We start from the raw sequence: 15,751 nt of genomic DNA, 5'->3' as shown, positions 1-15,751 counted from the left end.
GTGGACACATCGTGGGTGGGAAAGGGAGTAACTTTACAGAGACATAAAATATTATAACAGCATAAAAAGATTTTCAAGTTTCTTCGGCTAAATTGTCAACAAAACAAACAGTCTAGTCTGACTGACAAACAGATAATAAACTTAAGTAGAGTAGATAAATTCAGTTTTAACCCTAAAAATTCCAATCTTGATAAAACCATCAAACAACAATAGAACAAGAAAGAAGAGATCAAATCCAACACATAAAATTTGATCACAGTAGAGTGTCAACTTATTCTTCGACACAAATAAGATTAAATATTATATTAATTTACTGTACCAAAATATTACTAACAAACTATTTATATTATAACTATGATACAGTTTTCTCTCCTTCAACCTCAATGTTCTTTGATTGTTTAAACATAATTTTGAGAACACGCCACAAACAAACACCATCTAAATATGAAGAAAACTATATACCCTAATTCATACATACTTAGAAGATGGATTAAAGGGAAACCAATAAAGTAACGAATAAAAAAAGGAAATCAAAATCGTTTTACAGAACAAAATGACCAACTTCAGGTAGAGAAACTTTTGGGTGCAAATTTATCTACACCACTTCACACTTAGCCTTCTTAAAAGACAACTTAGCACAACAACAGGATCTAAAGTTATAGATGAAAAGTTTGTGGTTCAACAAGAAGGATGCAGCTAAAAGTATAATAGAAGGATGCAGCTAAAAGTATAATATACATCTTACTTGGTTCATCTGAACCAAAGACAAAAGAGAAATCTGCACAGATCATACACAGATCATACGCAACTAATGGATCATTCTATATGATATTCCTTTTATGCATATTGATACGTAAATGATTTCAAATCGTAATATTAGAATAAAATTCATGTAGATCGACAAATTCATACAAAAAGACACATCCATGGAAAGAAAATATAAGTGAGAAAACCTGGACAACAAGAGCAAAAAAAGCGCAATACAATGTAGATTTCTAGAGAAGCATTTAACTCTTCTTGGAAGCAATCCACTCAGTCCCTTCTCTTTGAGTCAACTGAGATTCCTATTATCATCAATAATGGCGGGATTCACATATAATAATAGTAGTAGAAAGCATAGCAAAAAGATTCTCTTGAAATGAATGTGCGCCTATTCACACATTTTCCAATAAAATTAAGTTGGGTTAGTCATTCAGATTTCAGACACACAGTAATTTCTGATAGTAAGGTTGAAGCTTGATTTGTCAACTTCAAAATGTAGGTTTTAGAGACTTAAGAACATTATTATACACATTTCTCTTGATTTACATATAGTACCTTCTTGAAATACCATAACACCATACACATTTTTTTCATGTCTAAGTAAAAATATAGGGAAGACTGTAATTCATGGTTGTTCATCATCTGTTTGCTTTAGGACAAAGTGAATCAACAAATAGATCTCATGATTTGCCTAATTTCTTTGTGTCCAATTTACTAATTTGAGATATAAAGTAAAAGAATCATATCATATAAATATGTCCTTCTTAAAGCATATAAACAACTTGTTATGCATATATTTAATTTTTTAACAACGTGAGACAAGATACGAAGAATACGAGAAACAACTAACCGTAATCATTCAATTGTGACGATGATAAGTATTAAGACCTCGAACATGGGCTTGGAATTTTCTGAAAACACCCAATTGGAGAGTTCAGAATGTTACAATGTATGAAAGAAAAACCTATATACATGTGAGTGTGCTTGTAAGTTCTAATTTGTATGGAGAGTACATCAGCTCACTCATAAAGATGATTCAATCAACTATAAAGAAGTATCTATAATAAAGAAAAACAGTGACCTAAATAAGTCAAATATATACCATAATTCATCCTTAAAACAAAGAAGTATAACCATTCTTCACTCATAAATATGGTTCAATCATCTAGTGCAGCGATATACAACTTAGCATCAAAATCCAACTGAAAATAACTGAGAAATCCAAAACACTACAACAATGAGCAAAACACTAGGTCGGAGAAGAATGTAACTAACCTCGTGTGCGCGACAATCTGGCTGCGGAGAGTCGAAGGATGATAGTGTAGATGAAGGCAAACCCTAATGGTTGGAGAAGGATGTAACTAACCTCGTGCGCGCGACAGTCTAGCTACAGAGAGAGGAGAGAGAGGAGAGTCGAAGGATCAGAGTGTGATTAATGGTTTTTTTAGCTGATTTGATAACCATCAGACAAAGGATCTATGTAGAAAGAAAATGAGTTAGGCTCTTCTAGAAGGACTCCGTTAAAAACTTGAGTTAGGCTCTTCTAGAAGGACTCCGTTAAAAACTGACTCCTAATTTCAAAATATATATAAGTTAAATTTTTATTATTAAATATAATATAATGTTTAATTTATTTATTTTTGGTTATATTATTTTTTATTTAATTAAATTTAAATACTGATTACATAAAAGATAGGTGTTAATAAAAAATTTTAATAATATTATAAAAAAAATTAAAAATTATGAATTCAATTTTAATGTAAACAAAATTTTAATTCAAATTTATTTAAAAAAATTATAATAGTGAAATAAAATATTTATAAAGTTTAAAAATATAACATAGAAAATATTAAATTTAGAAGAGTTAAATAAAGTTTAACAAAGTTTGTATATAAAAAAATAAAGTTAGTGGTATATATACAAAGGTTGGCAAAAGTTTTTCTTTTTATAACTTTTATCCACGCTTGATAAGCGTTGATATTTAAGGGTGGTTGAAGATGTATTTTGTTGTAGTGTTAGAATGAAGCTTAATTTGAACAAACAAATATTATTAAATTTGTGAATAAATACATTACTAAAATATATTTTATAACATTATATCATCTAAATCAATACCCAGGTTTCACAGACGATTTCAACTTCAATTTCTCTTCTGAAATTGCTTCTTCTTTGTTATGTTTTGTCCTCGACAGCCTAGATCTAGGATAGGTTTTGACTTCTAAGCTAAGGGGTAATGATGGCGAGGGAGAAACGTATTCGTGGGTGAAATTTGAAGGGATACAGATGGAAGATGGAGGAGATAAGGTTTCTGGAAGGTCACCGACGTCGATCGCGGGCTTCTGGCGTTCGCGAAGGAGATGAACAAAACGACATCGTTTTATTTTAAATGAATTCTCTATTGCGTTCTGTTGGCGTTTCGTCGGTTGCTGGAGCGGGCTAACTGGGTTAGCATCCCATTAGCTGATCTCATGTGGACCCGGGCATGCGCTTCCTTGGTTACAACCGGTTGCGTGGAGTGTCCTGGCGCGTTAGATGAAGCTCAGGCACTTATATGAGTGCCACAAATTCTACTGCAAAGTTTAAACATAATTTTTGCCACACAAGATTATTATTTTATATTTTTAATAAAAGAGTTATTTGAAATCAAATTTTTTAACCATTTTCTGCGTTTTTCTTTACAAAATTAATACACAAAAATATTTTTGACAACATAATAAAAATATGTTTATTTATTTTATTTTTGGGTATTTTGGAGTATTTATATAATGTTTTTAAGCCATAAATTATACATAATTTATATTTAAAATCATAATTAAATTATTTTAACCCCTTTTGGGGTTTAATTTAGGTAAAATGAATACAATATTTTAACCCTAAATTGTTTTTTATTTTTATTTAATTTTTCTAATTAGGATTTAATTATCACCATAATTAATCCTAATTCCCTTTTAACTCTCTTTTTGATTATTTTGAATTAAAGAACTTCAATATATTATTTTAATATTATTATAAATTAATAATAATATTATAATTTAGGGTACGTTAAATTTTCATGTTTACCATTATACTCATTTTTATCAGATTTTTTTATCAATTGTAACTATATAACGGTATCTCTTTATGTGTGGAGTAATTTTATATTTTGTGTGTATCAACATCCTCAAAATTTCTACACCATAATTGTGAGACATGAACTATTGTCATTCAAAACACTTGAATGCTTCATGAGTGTAAATATTACTTGAATCCTTTAAGAGCTCAACTAGATAGTACAAAATGACACACTAGTAGTTGATTTAAAATCAACTTTTAACTCCTCATATATACGATCATCAATGAGTCTTTTGAAGTGATTGAAATTTTCTATAAACTTGTGTCTATATGAGACATACATTTTCAAAACACTTTTCATACTCTCACTTCTTTGGGTTTTAATCATATCCATACAAAACATATATTGTCAATATGTTAAACCCCACTTTTTCCTAATGAAAAACATATGCATCAACTAATCATTGTCTTAAAGTGCCTACTTTGTCAATATTTGATTCCAGTCTTTAAGAAAATATTCATTTTCATTAAAATCATATATACATTAAGCAAAATCCTTGGAAAACACTCTGAACTCATGAAAGACTTCACTTAAATATATGGCTGCATTTTAATAAATATTTCAAATACACAGACGATGATTTGTTTCAAGCCATTTTAATACTAAGGACGTTGCCATTACCGCATCTTGACCTGTAAGAATAGTTGTTTGTGTTTTTTCAAGCATAGATGTAGTAAATGTATCAAACAACCATTCAAAGTCAAAGTAGTTTCATCATATAATAAAGCTGCACAAAAAGTTATGGATTGCTTGTGATGATTAACACCAACAAAAAATGCAATTTTACGACTTTCATTGTTCTTCTTATAAGTCGTGTCAAAACAAATAACATCTCCAAAGTATCCATAATCAACTCGCACCTTAGCATTAGACAAAAAATAATTGTTATTAAATCGTCGACATCAAGCTGAATAATATGATAAAAATTGGGATCATCAAATTGTATTTTCTACAAATATTCTAACACACCCCTAAATCCCTAATCATATAATGTTTTGTTCTTTTGGATCGCAAGTTATTTTTGTAATTTTAGGAATAAAACCTAAATTGTTCCTCTCACCTACTTATTTGTCATAAAAGTATGTGATGTCTTTTGAGGGATTTTCGAATCAGATGTCATCTCAATTTGTAAACTCGCAGATGTAGTTATATTCTTATGACATCTATAAAGCTGAGATTTCATTGGACTTGCAAAGGATTTTTATGCTCACTAACAAAGTCCATTACTTTAAGCACTTCATTTTATCCCCCTCATTATCCTCATTTTAGCCTCACAACTAAACATTATTTGAGGACGACTACATTTTACATAAACGTTTTCACTTTTTTTCATTTTACATAAACATCTCCTTTGACCTAGTGCACTACAACAAAAAATTCTATCTGGTATTGAACCTGATTTATCATTGTATTTTTAACTGCGTCTTATACCAAATCCAATTTCTTTAGCATATGTTAAATATAATTCATAGACATCTTTTTTCTTCTCAAATTCCCTACCCATATGTGGTATAAATTATTCTGAAATACATAGGGATAGTACTCTCCAAACTCTACCGTTTTGATCAAAATTTAATTGACGACAACAAATCGTAGATTTATTCTCAATTCTAGATCATAAAAAAATAAATGTTTTGATAAAAAAATATACAATTAATATAATTAATAATTTTAAAATAACAACACATAAATATATTTCAGTTTTCTTTTTTCTTTTAAAAGGCAAATATTAATTTTATTTAACAATCGTATACAATAGCTCTCGTGTTAAGCTCTTCTTATAGTAGGCAACTCTCTGTACACTAGCTCTCGTGTGATGCTCGCTTTACACGAGAGATGATGTACGACAACTCTTTGTATAACAAATCTCGTGTGATGCTCGCTTTACACGAGAGCTGATGTACAACAATTCTCGTGTGATGTTCACTTTACACGAGAGTTTATGTACAACAACTTTCTTTGTACATCAATTCTTGTGTGATGCTCATCTTACATGAGATGTGATGTACAACAATTATTATGTAGAGAAAACATCACACGAGAGATGAGCTATTGTGTAAAGCGAGCATCACACAATAGTTGTTATACAACAGCTCTAATGTGAAGCGACCATCACACGAGAACTATTGTACACCAATTCTAATGTGAATGTCTCTATACACGACGGGAGATGATGTACATGAAACATGCTCTCATGCTAAGCGTGATTCACATTAAATACGTTACCTACCATTATTATCGTTGATATTGTTGTTGGATATCGTGATGTCGTTGTTTGTTACCTGAATATTAACAAAATATAACATTTCACACGAACCAAACATAACCATTTTGTTAGTTCTCAAAATCGTCAAGCGTGTTCGCGAGTTATAGAGCTTGTTTCCGGTAAAGAAATTGTGAATGATCTAGAAAGAGAAATCGTAAATCATAATAAAATGGTGAAATTAGAAGAGATGATTGATGATGTGAAATGATTATGGCAGATGAAGTGATAGAGCAAGATGTAAATTTAGGTTACTAACGGACTGACGAATGACAGAACGAGGAACGGAATGGCTCGGGCTTGGGTTTCAAATTTATTTTTATTTTTATAAAACCAACTCAATTTTAATAATATAATTTATGTTTTATTTTGATGGTTGGAAGCCGAGGGTAGATGGGTTTGGAAACAGAAGATCCAAACTTGGATGTATCAATATTTTCCTTAAAATAAGTGAAACCATATATTAACGGGATTATTAAATTTCTTATTTTATTTATTAAAGTTGTATTATTACTTACATTATTTAAAATTAATGAAACTATTATATTTTCTATAAAATATTGAATATAACTTTCATACATTTGCTAGTAATTTATGTATTATCAAACTTAATATATTTAAAACAAATTATTTTCTTATTTATTTAGTGTCCATGTTAAAACTATACGAAGTAAGACATATACTTTGTTCACAATTGGAATATCAAATATCACTTATAAATACAAGTTTAATAGTTGGATTATATTAATATTTTTACTCTTGATATATTTTTATATCGAAATAAACTATAACTGAAAAAGTATGAGCTACATATTTTGTCATATCATATTTTGTCCTTTTCTAGAATTACAATGAGTTATCTACAGTGGCTAAATTGTTAAGATGTATACAAAATAAATGTATTTAAATTAATGTTTGTTTCCACACTTACTGTTATAATTTCTTATACAATAATTACATGCGGGATCTTTCAATACCATTAATCATAGTTTTAGACTATGCTAATAAGACGAAGTTGGTTGGTTGCTAGAGGCACCCTATTTTCCATTTCTTTTATGGATATACTATGTCTTGTAGCCGACTATGACATTGGTGGCAGTATTGTTGAACCTCCTCCGAATCCAATGGATATTTTCCTCGATAATCGTGATTCCCCTAAACATACACTAGAAAAAGAAAAAAGAAAACTCCAAAATTGGTTGTAGTTAGTAAAATTAACATAAATTATGAATAATAGTATTAATTTAAAATTTAATATTTAAAACCTGATAGAATAAAAAATTGTGAGAATTAAACTTTTAGATTATTAGAAAATTGAGAAAAATTAATGAGAATGTGATTTAAAATGTTATTAATTATTCATTATATAAACAAAATTAAAGAAAAAATGGTCTGAAAAAGAAAGGTTAAAAGTAAAAAAAAAAATTAAGATGAATATTGCAGGATGATAGGGCATGGACATGAAAATTTATTTTATGCTGTTCGTGTTAAAAACGGGATAAAAAAAATAGCCATCAAATTAATGAAAAAAATGGAATGGTCCATAGTCTCGTGCCTTTGATCGTGTTGTTGACTCATCATCAAGTCGGGCTCGTGTTTGTGTTGACTCATCGTCATGTGACTCATGTCAGGTTCATGCTTGTGTTGACATTACTCTTGACTTGAAAATGTTGGATATGATACATAATTAGTTACAATTTGAAATTTTGTTCAGCCTTAAACTAGGTTAATCCTTGTAAAGTTTGAAATTATGTGGCTTGTTAAAGATTCATGTGATATCACCGCTTTTAAGATGAATGTGTTCATGTTCATATGAATTTGATTTACATATTGCCAGTTTGAAAATAACTGCTACCAAAATTATAACTTTAAAAAATATTTAAAAAATTATAAATTTATCTAAAAATTAGATATGAGTGTCAAATATATTTATTTATAAATACATGCTATGACAAAATTATTTTTATAAAATTATTTTTATAATATATATTTACATTTGATTTAACTATTTTCTGTTCGAATTTTCTTTTAAAATTATTATTATTATTATTAAAATAAACTAACTTAATTATTTTATAATAATATATTTTTAGAAATATTTTAATAAAATTAATTATGATATAAATATATATTTATAATACAATACTAAAAAATATAATATTTTTTTATATTATAAACTTATTCTAATAAAAAAGAATATATTTTAAATAACAATATATTATAAATAGAATTATATGCATTAAAATGGTTAATCTTATTAAAATTATTTTTAATATTATAAAAATCACTTTTTTTAAAATTTATTATAATAAGTTTATAATATATATTTTTATTGTATTATATATATATTGAAAAAATTAATCTTATTGAAATATTTCATTTTAAAGTGTTTGTTTAAATATATATGATTCTAAATTATTGTTATTTATTTAATTGGTTATATGTTTAATAAATATTTTAATAATTATTCTAAAAAATATATTATAAATAAAATTTTATATAAATAAAAAAAAAATAATCTTATTAAAAATTTAAATTAAAGTGATTGTTTAAAAATATTGAATTTGAAATCATCATTAAATTTGACAATTATAAATATTAAAATTAATAATGTTATTCAAAATTTCAAAAACAAATCTTTCTAAAATTAGAATATTATATAAATTAAAATTGATTAAATTTCATATGTTGTTTAGAGGTTTTGTATTAAATTTAAAAAATGTTAAATTTCTTATTTCTTATTTTTTCATAATTAAACTAAAATATTAAATATATATTATAATAAAGATTTTTATTGAAAAAGTAAGTGGTTCCTTGTAGATTATCTCTTAACTATTAACACGAACTTCACGATTCAATTTTTTTAGATTTAAATGCAGATAACGGTACTATTATTTTAGACACAAGTAGAAAAAAATTAACACAAATAGATTTTTTTTTATAACTAAATAAATTTGATACATATGGTTAAATTTGTAAGCATAAAAATATAATATTTTTAATAAATAATTATATTTGATGATATTATATGTTTAAAGAGGTTAATGATAAGCATTTGTAAATTTAGTGTTCTGTGTGATCAAACCTTACCATGTGTGAGATAAAAAAGTAAAAATAAGCTTCAATAACACATGTAGTCATATTTACCCCTTTCTAATGGATAGAATGATTTCATTTTAATAATATTATATATTCAAATCTTTTAAAACTTATAATATATTAATAATAACAAAATAAGTATCACTGTTAAAAAAAAAAGTTTTACCGAAAGATTTTTTCGACAGATTTATATGCCAAAAGGAAGAAAACTGTCGTCAATAAAAAAAATGTCGTCAGTCTCTACATTTCTTTCGGTATTTGGTGACAATACCGAAAGATACAATCTATATCTTTTAGTTTTGAATCCATTTACAAAACAGTCTTTTTTTTCAAAATTTAATACCGAAAGATATAGACTATATCTTTCAGCTTTAATCCCTTCCAAAAATTTTAAAAAAACGGCTAAGTGTTGGGTTTTCTTTAATGGATATACCGAAAGATATAGACTATATCTTTCGACTTTGATCCTTTTCAAAAAAAAATCGAAAAACGGCTAAGTGTTGAGTTTTCTGTAAAGGATATACCGAAAGATATAGACTATATCTTTCGAGTTTGATCCTTTTCAAAAAGAATTTTAAAAAACGGCTAAGTATTGTGTTTTCTTTAAGGGATATACCGAAGGATATAGACTATATCTTTCAGCTTTGATCCATTCCAAAAAAAATTCAAAAAACGGTTAAGTGTTGGGTTTTCTTTAAGGGTAAAACCGAAAGATTTGGCTAAATCTTTCGGTTTACCCACTTCCCAACTGTTTTTTTTGTTATTTAAGGCCAAACCCGAAAGATTTATGTATATCTTTCGGCTTAGATGGTAGATACTGAAAGATTTAGTATAAATTTTTCGGTTTGGTCACTCTTCACTAATTTCTTTTCCCTTTTTCAATTTGTCTTTTGGTTTCTAAGTACATGAATCTTGTTTAATTGTCCAAGCATATTAATTGTGAGACAATATTTCAAGTTTGGGTATTGTGATTGAAGTTACAAGTATATGTTTGTGTTTGATTATATAAAGATGTATATAAGGTTTGTGTTTGATTATATTTAGAATGAGTGAGTATGTTTTATATTTATATGTGTAGGGTTTGTGGTTAATTTCTATGTATAAGATTATGTTTAGGTTTTAAAATAGAATATAATCAAGCTTAAAAAAGTTAAAATAATAAATTTAAAAGGTCGAATACCGAAAGATTTAGCCAAATCTTTCAGTTTTGAAGGGTAAAACCGAAAGATTTGGCTAAATCTTTCGGTTTTGGTCACTTCCCAAAAGTTTGTTTTTTTGGTTATTTAAGGCTAAATCCGAAAATTTATGTATATCTTTCGACTTAGATGGTAGATACCGAAAGATTTGGTGCAAATATTTCGGTTTTGGTCACTCTTCACTAATTTCTTTCCCCTTTTTCAATTTGTGTATTGCTTTCTAAGTACATGAATCTTGTTTAATTGTCCAAACATATCAATTGTGAGTCAATATTCCAAGTTCGAGTATTGTGATTGAAGTTACAAGTATATGTTTGTTTTTGATTATATAAAGATGTAAATAAAGTTTGTGTTTGATTATACTTAGAATGAGTGAGTATGTTTTATATTTGTATGTATAGAGGTTTGTGTTTAATTTCTAAGTATATGATTGTGTTTAGGTTTTAAAAATAAAATATAATCAAACTTAAATCAAGTTAAAATAATAAATTTTAAAAAGTCTAATACCGAAAGATATAGCCAAATGTTTCAGTTTTGAAGGGTAAAACCGAAAGGTTTGGCTAAATCTTTCGGTTTTGATCACTTCCCAACAGTTTGTTTTTTTTGGTTATTTAAGGACAAATCCGAAAGATTTATGTATATATCTTTCGGCTTAGATGGTAGATACCGAAAGATTTAGAGTAAATTTTTCGCTTTTGGTCACTCTTTGCTAATTTCTTTTCCTTTTTTCAATATGTGTTTTGGTTTCTAAGTACATGAATCTTGTTTAATTATCCAAGCATATCAATTGTGAGTAAATATTCCAAGTTTGGGTATTGTGATTGAAGTTACAAGTATATGTTTGTTTTTTATTATATAAAGATGTATATAAGGTTTGTGTTTGATTAGACTTAGAATGAGTGAGTATGTTTTTATATTTGTATGTGTAGGGATTTGTGTTTAATTTCTAAGTATAGGATTGTGTTTAGGTTTTAAAAATAAAATATAATCAAGCTTAAATCAAGTTAAAATAATAAATTTAAAAGGTCTAATACCGAAAGATTTAGCCAAATCTTTCGGTTTTGAAGGGTAAAACTGAAAGTTTTGGCTAAATCTTTCGGTTTTGGTCACTTTCCAGCCAAAGCCGAAAGATTTAGGTAAACTGTCGCCCAACAAATTAGGAGTAATACTGATAGTTTTAGGTAAAATTGTCGGTATTGATTCTTTATATCGCGAATTGGGCAGAAACCCTCCCCTGTTCTCTTTCTCCGCCGAAACCATCTGTCTCCGCTCTCCATTGAATCTGCCGCCGCCACTCTCTCTCCGACGACGCCGCTCTCGTTTCTATCTCCATCTGCTGCACTCTCTCTTCCCGCTGATTTGTTCGTCGATCCCGTACGCAGGTAAGTAGATATGTCTTCCTTCCTTTCTTTCTTTCGTGTATAGATCTAGCCATTAATTCTTCTTTTCTTCTTTTGTTTATAGATCTATTCTACATTTCTTTGGATTCATAAAGTTTGGTCTTCAAATCAGGTTAGTATCTCTCATTTATATATTTGGTAATTCATTGTGATAAATCCTTGTAGAATAGTTAGTATGAATTAGTATGTATGTATTGTGATATTGTAATTAGAATTATTGGTTCAATTAGCTGAATTTCTGAAATTAGTATGGATTTATTGTGAAATTAGACTGAAATTTGGTGAAATTAATTTAATTGCTAAAAATTTGTGAAATTAGTTCAATTGGCTGAAATTTGGTGAAATTAGTTTGTAATCTTTGTTGACTGATTAATATGTATTGTGATATTGTAATGAGGATTATTAGTTCAATTAGCTAAAATTTGGTGAAATTAGTATGATATTATGAACTTTGGTGAATTAAAAGTATATGGATTAATATTGAAGTTATTGTAGATAGTTATAAGTATATATATATTTTGGCGAGTCAAGCAAAACAAATATTCTACGCCCATGATATGGCATCACGACCCGATTGGAAGATTGTGACAAAAATAAACACGTTTGACAAATATATAGTTAAGATTAGATTTATGTTTACCTTAAACTTCAATATGCTCGTATTAATATATTTGTGTACATGTATCATGCCTCCAAGAAGACTCATTAAGACATTTAGGGGGCTCATTTCACAGGTTGACGACCTTAGCACCCGATCTTTAAGTAGCCGGGGGAGCATTTAGGGGAGTCGACAATGGACCCGATGTTCAATCCGGTCCCAATAGCTTCTTCCCCCACCAAGAAACCAAACACATGATGATGATCTTGAGGAATTCATTTAGAGTACATATGCGGAGCATGAGCAGCATTAAGAGGATCCGGAGACTGAGCTAGAGCATCGTGAGGATCCAAAAGATGAGCATGACCAGTCCACTCTAGACACTGTTGGTGCCGGTAATTTTTTCACTAATATTTATTGTTTATATTCATTTTGACCACATAATATTAATTTGCTACAACAAGTCTTCCTCCACACGGAGACGAGGTCATAACAATAATATCAAACTTTCGAGAATGCCCCAAGGATTGAGGGTTCCATTTAGATTTAGAGATATAGATGGGAGGCCAGATGGTGATGCTAAGCGTATATGGTCTAGACATGTTGGATCGATGGTGCGAGACCCCACACTCATCTCGCATCGGCAGCTAAAGTGGAAGGCCTTGAGTACCGATCAGCTGAATTTACTATGGCGTGCCATGACAGTGAGAAATTGTCCTTGCATTTAAGTAACTTTCAATTGAAGTTTAACATTTGTTGGTTTTTATTTTTTAGAATCCATTCGAGAGCACATATATCCCTCTAGACACGTATAGATAGACCAAGATTAGGAACGGATCTAAGAAATTGAGTTAGGGTGGGCTTAAAAATAAAAAATGGGATACACTTAAAAAATAAGTTAAAAATTATGAATAATCGTAAATTTTGCCAATTTTTCTATAAATTAAAAAATTAGAAAATAAATTAAATTAAAAAAATAAGAAATTATAGCGTAATATATATAATATATATTATATATATATATATATATAATATATATATATATAATATATATATATTCGTGGATTCCTCTATTTTAGATTCGTCCCTTGTTAAATATTTAAAAATAATAATTATTCATTGGAAAATATTTTTTGAATTTAAACAAAATAAAAATACCCAAAAATTATAAAAAAAAAAACTCAAATAACCATATCAAACAAACTTTAAAAAATAATTATTTAGACTCAATCACACATTTTTTTTTTCAAAATAATAAATATTCAAACAACCTTATAAAAAAAACACTCAAATAACCATATCAAACAAACTTTAAAAAATAATTATTTAGACTCATCACAACCTCTTTCTTTTTCCCAAATAATCAATATTCAAACAGCCTCATAAAAAACACTCAAATAATCATATCAAACCAACTTTAAAAAATAATTATTTAGACTGGCCATAACCTTTTTCTTTTTCCAAAATAATCAATATTCAAACAACATATAACCTCTTTATATATTAAAAAATAAATTACACAGCAGCATGGAAGACTGAACATAAATATATTTTTATCTTAATGTTATATAATAAAAAAAAATTATAGCCAAGGTAGGGTTGGGCTTAAGCCGAGCCTAGCCCTTTAATTTATCCGTCCCTGACCGAGATGACACACGCCAAACAAATATGTGATAGGTGACGCTCTGATTTGAGTCGGGATTACGTGCGAATTCATAACGGAGATGAGGCGACTGTACTTGTGTGTTCCCCACCATGCTATGATCCCGCAGATTGGAAGTTCCTCTGTAGAAACCACTATTTCACGGAGAGTTTTAAGGTACGTAAAATTTCAGAAAAGAAATATGTACCGACGACAGTTCTAACTATAGTTTTATTTTAAATGTTGAAAAAAAGGTCAATCAATATTGGAAACCAAAGACAAGTGAGGTTTCCCCACCATACGGGTAGTAAACCATTTTCACGAATGGAAAAGAACCGGTATGTACATTATTCTATTCGATTAAACTTACTATAAATAATGTAACTAATTTACTGATTTACAATTTATTTGAACAGAAGGATAAACTTGGACGTCCACCGACTATTATAAAGAGGTTTAGAAAGACTCAAACCCCGAGAGTCACCAAAGACAACCCGACCTCAATGTCGGACCGACTGTCACAAGAGAAGATCGTAAATTAAAGTTTAATTGAAAATTTAATAGAATTATAGCTTAATTATTTAATAAAATTTTAAAATGTGCAGACGGAGATGGAGCAAGTAATTACTAACATAGATGATATCTCCGACTTCAAGGTGACCAAGAGAGTGTTTGGGCCCCAACGACACGAGACGGTGATAGGTATGGAGTCAGGCGTGCGGTCATCGCGCTTTCACGGTGATCGGCGGATGAGTGACAATTCTCAACGTGGAGGGTCGTCGCTAAGGGAGGAGAACCAACAGCTCCGGGCGCGAGTCAATAAACTTGAAAGTAACAATGACAAAATGCAAGCTAAATTGACGGAATCTTAATAAAAAATTGCATTTATATTATCATAGTTACCGTATCAACCACCACCCCCGAGTTAGTACATTTCAGTAAATGTGTTTTTCATGCATTACGTACTTTTTGGATGTGGATTAGTTTATCATGTTTGGATAAGTACTTTTTGGATTAATATACTCTATTTCGTATTGGATTAAGAATTTTGGAAATGTAATGAATTTTTTGTTTATAAATTGTATTGTATTTCTTTTTGTTTGGCTGATAATTGACAAGTTAATGTTACGTAAAAAATAAACAAAATCATTAAAAATATAGGGAATACCGAAAGATATCAAGGAATCTATCGGAAAATCCTATTTACATAATTCCGACAGTTTTACATAAATCTGTCGGAAAAGCCTATTCACATAATTCCGAAAGATGATACCGAGAGGTGATTGAAATCTGTCGGTAAATGTGATACCGAAAGATTCATTGAAATATTTTGGTAAAGGCTATACCGAAAGATTTTCAATGAATCTTTCGGTAAAGGCATTTCTGAAAGATTTCAATAAATCTTTCGTTATTTATCTAAAAAAAGATTAAATAGTCTATTCGGTTTTTATATATTCGAGTTGTTGTTAGTCTAATTAGAAGAAATACAATCTATGTTAAAATGTCATTTTATAATTAAAGTCGATAGATCTAATCATATCTCTCAGAAAAGGATATGGCGAAAGATATGCATAAATCTCTCGGTATAAGTTTTACCGACAGTTTTGTTATCTGTCGGCTAAAGCCTTTAAACCTTTACCGACAAGAACAATGCCGACAATCTTACAACTTGTCGGCAA

The sequence above is a fragment of the Impatiens glandulifera genome, chromosome 1, assembly GCF_907164915.1.
Source record: "Impatiens glandulifera chromosome 1, dImpGla2.1, whole genome shotgun sequence".
Taxonomy (NCBI): Eukaryota; Viridiplantae; Streptophyta; class Magnoliopsida; order Ericales; family Balsaminaceae; genus Impatiens; species Impatiens glandulifera.
Note: the sequence above shows the minus strand (reverse complement) of the source record.